Source organism: Cinclus cinclus, chromosome 1 (assembly GCF_963662255.1).
Source record: "Cinclus cinclus chromosome 1, bCinCin1.1, whole genome shotgun sequence".
In the NCBI taxonomy this organism is placed as follows: Eukaryota; Metazoa; Chordata; class Aves; order Passeriformes; family Cinclidae; genus Cinclus; species Cinclus cinclus.
This window is the reverse complement of record NC_085046.1, coordinates 132,918,343-132,923,074: the sequence shown is the minus strand read 5'-3', so window position 1 is coordinate 132,923,074 and position 4,732 is coordinate 132,918,343.

Genomic DNA, 4,732 nt, shown 5'->3' with positions numbered 1-4,732 from the left:
TTGAGGATGTCGGCTGATGAGAAGCTCAGTATGACCTGTGTATGTGCACTTGCAGCCCAGAAAGTCAGCTGCATCCTCGGCTGCGTCAAGAAGAGTATGGCCAGAAGGCTGAGGGAGTGGATTTCCCCCTTCTGCTCTGCACCAGAGTACTCTGCATTCCATTTGGAATGCCAAGAGCATCCAGCTCTTGGGCCCCTATCAGAAGAAGGACATGGACCTGCTGGAACAAGTTCAGAGAAAGGCCGTGAAGATGACGTGAGAGCTGGAGCTCTACTTCTATGAAGATAGGCTGAGACAACTGGGGCTTTTCAGGCTGAAGAGGAGAAGGCTCTGGAGAGATGTCATATTGGCTTTGCAGTACCTAAAGGAGGCCTACAAGAAAGCAGGACAGGTACTGTTTACAAGGGCATGTAGTGATAGGACAAGGGGTAACTGTTTTAAACTGAGAGGGTAGATTTAGATTAGATATTAGGAAAAAAACCTCTTTACTGTGAGGTTGGTGGGGCACTGGTTACCCAGAGAAGTTGTGGATGCCCATCCCTGGAAGTGTTCAAGACCAGGCTGGATGGAGCTTTGAGTAATCTGTTCTACTGGGAGCTGCCCCTGCCCATGGCAGGGAGGTTGGAGCACTGATGATCATTAACATCTCTTCCAACCCAAACCATTCTATGAATCTATGGTAGCAGCCTTAGTGTATTTATAGAGGAGACTCAGGCAATTACAACCTGATGGCAGCCCTATTGTAGCAGTAGCTGTTTAGTGTTGAACGAAATTTAAAAATAAAAGCAGAAAAAGAAAGGGAAAAATAATTGAGATGATAGGTCCATAGTAACAGGAAAACATCAGAGGTACAGCTACCAGAAAAATTAAGTATTCTCTAGATTATCGATGTCTATCCATTAGATTGGTGCTAGTAATTAGTAAAAACTTCATTGCAGATGCAGCAGCTGGTCACCTGGCTAAGTACTGTTTGTGAGTAGAAGAAATCATGGTGAGAATCTAAACCAGCTACCCACATTGTCCTTGAAACTATAAATAGATCTGCATAGCCAGGAGTATGTTCATGCAGAGATGAAGCTACAAGTTCACTTTGGCAAGTTCCATCTTTAGCAGTTCCTGGTATTAAGCAGGTTTTTGTTGCTTTGCTGTGATAGAAACTTTGCGTAGAGTGTGTACTTCTATAATCTTTTACATTTCCTGAAAACAAGTTTCAACATCTTTCACAATAGGAGGCAGATAATAGAATTCTCAGTAACCATAACAGTAAATGGATTTGTAATCTATTCATGATTAAAATTATTTTCATCATGAAGCAGAATTCTCATTATTGCCATTTTAATATTATCAACTATAAAGTGTCTCAGTGATTGATACTATAGACAGCAAACTCCTATATTATGGTAATTAAATCTAAAATGAATCAGCCATCCTTTTACGTCTTAGTATAGCACCTGATTATTTAAAAACAATTATATTCTGGTGTCACCTAATGGGGGACACCACTTTAAAAAATACACTGGAATAACAACTGCTCAGGGTCAAAAAAGTTGAGCCATAGGTAAAGAAAAAAAAAGAAATTGTTCCCAGTTTTAAATAAAGCAGATTTCAATTTGTCAAGACTTTTGGTCTAATCTTATAAATTCTAAAACCTTTGTACAAGTCTCATAATTGAAACCCAAAATGCAGGCATGTCTTTGTTCACAGTATTTGCATGAGTGTGTGCTTGTACAGGCCTGTAAGAAAGGAAAAAAATAAAACCCTTTTTCCTTTATATATATTTGCTTTTTCTTTGAAGGAATCCAAGTAATTGCAAGAATGAAACTGAACTCTCCCCTTCTCAAAAAAAGGTAGTTGTTCCTGTCCCTCTCCAAGTTTTAGAATGACAGTTTAGTGCTGTCTTAAATTTGGGCTAGCTCATGGATTAGTAACTCTTAAAGACAGACATCAATATCTGGAAATGCTAAACTTGGTAAAAATATTCTAAAAAAATAGTTGTTCACCTTTACCATATAAGATGATTTTATCGAGACAGGAACTTCTCATCCAGCAGAGAATTTATACCTTTTATCCCCTCTATGTTCAGTTGTTTTCAGAGCATTTTACCGTTGCCTGCACTTACAAGTGACTTTTTTCATTTTGGTGAAATTTTAGTGCAAAAAAATTCTTTAGTGCCTCTGTTCATTTGCAGATTTCACCAGGCTTGCAAAAGCACACCTGTTGTGCTGTCTGGATTTCCTTTTCTGATCATAGGCTTCTGACAAAGAGGGGGGAAAAGAAAGATTTTTATCAAACACTCTTCACCGGACAATGAATTTTCTTCACCATTTGAATGTATCTGTGGAATGCCTGAGTGATTCATTACAGCAGATTCTGAAGTATGACAATGGGCCGCAGAAATGACTGATGGTATCTTTTTCCTGATTTCATTTCCCTGATCCTCTTCATCCCTTGGCCTGTGTACCTCGATTAATTAGAAACCAGGGATTTTCACTCATCAGCTGATGGGTTTCATGCTCCACTCTGTCACAAATCTGCTGCTTGCACTATCTCTCTTACAGCTGGTGGCTGCTTTAAAAACTTTCTTTTTTCTTTTTTTTTTTCCCTCTTTTTTGAAGCAGTGCTTTGTGACTACAGGTTTAGGCCTTTTTAAGATTCAGACATATTTTTAAAAAGAGATTAAAAATTAAAGTAAAGAAGATTCAAAATCTCTGATTAAGTTAATCCCTATCCAAATGATACTTGTCCAAAAATGAACTTTTTGAAGAGATAATAATGTAAATGTTTCATAGCTCTCAGCTTTCCAAGTTCTTTTTTCAAGATATAATAATTGAAGTATTATGCAAAGGATGAAAGTATATAAATATGATTTTTGTGAAAAAGGCCCATACGCTCAGTTCACATGCATTTTAGTCCTGCCTATACTATATTGTTAAGCCAATTGCATTTCAGATTTCACTTGTATGAGGCACCTTATAATAGGATCCTGCAATAAATCATTGAACCATTATTGTTTCTGGAGGAAATATTTCATAATTGAAAATATGCTGCCCCTTAGGGTATATACCAAATTAAAGTCACATGGTGATATAATCCCTAAGGAAACAAACCATAATTAAATAGTATTTAAAATGCAGAATATTTTGCAATAAAAATCCCCCTCAGAAACTTAAAATAATGTGTGAATCACAGACAACAAACATATCAATTATGTCTACCATAGAAAATGTAACCACTGCTATTTTACTTTCTTATCATTATGTATACCCTTCCAGAATTTTTCATTTAATTTCTTCATTTAATATATTTTCAGCATTAAAACAGGGCCTTTCTATTTCCCCCTTTTTTTTTTTCCTGGGTGAGCAAGGACCAGAAGCATCACAGTCTTTCTGGAATGTCAGACTTTGTGGACCCCATGTGCTACTGAGAGGGGCAATGCAGAGTCATAGACATTCATATTTTTGTTTCCATGGTTTTAAATAGATAACAGTCTACAATAGTTAAACTTAATTATGATTCTTTGAGCCCCTGTATTATTGATTGATGGCCTAGGTATGAAACTATACATACAATATCCCATGATGCAGCCTTTTGCTAGGCAGGAATTTGCTCAAGCAAGAATATTTTCTCTTTCTTTTTTTCCTCTGTTTTCCTTTCATCTCAAAATAAATGTCAGGTGTGTAGACTTGAAAAACCAAATAAGAAATAAACATTTCTGTCCAACTAAAAATTAACTTTAAAATGTTAATTGAATTACCTTAACCCACTAATTTTTATGGTTCCTTTCTACATTAATTGTCTGTAATTTTTTTATTATCCGTAGTAGGATACCCTTACAAAGCAGCCTCCAAAAGGTAGCCTGGTGTAGAGAGGATCTTTGTATCTTTGGATCTTGGCAACCTGCAGCAGAGGGTCAGTTGTATAGTGCTCAGCTCTCCAGATGGAATGCTGTGTCCAGCTCTGCGGTCCCCAGCACAGGAAGGACATGGACCTGTTGGAGAAAATCCAGTGGAAGCCCCCAGTTGGAGGGATGGAGCACCTCTTCTGTGATGAAAGGCTGAGAGAACTGGGTTTGTTCAGCCTGGATAAGAGCAGATTTCAGGGTGACCTAATTGTAGCCTTCCAGCACCTGAAGAGAACCTACTGGAAAGAAGGAAAGGGAATTTTTAAAAGGGTATGTAAATAGACATATAATGTATAATATGTAATAGCACAAGGGAGAATAATTACACAGTGAAAGATGGTAGGTTTAGATTAGGTATGAGACAAAAATTTCTTTCCTGTGAGGATGATGAGGTACTGGAACAGGTTTTCCAGGAAAGTTGTGGATACCCCATCCCCAGAAGTGTTCAAGGTGAGGTTGGATGGGGTTTTGAGGAACCTGATCCAGTAGCAGATGTCTGTGGCCATGGCAGGGGGATTGATTTAGATGATCTTTAACATCTGTTTCAACCCAGGCTGTAGAGGAGATGAATCCCTCTGCAAACACCTCTGCGATGCCCCCTGGAACCTCCTTTGAGATAAGAAAAACTACTTGCTTAGAATGACTCATGTTTGAAAAAGGCAAGCTCTTCTTCTTATCTAATATTATTGGTTAGGTTTGGTTCTTTTTAATTGGTTGTCCCAAACAAAGAAAGATAATGTAGTTGGCCAAAATGTGTTAACCCTGTTTTCCATTGGTTTACTTGTGATCCCCCCAAACCCTATAAAAGTACATGTGTGATCCCCCATCTTT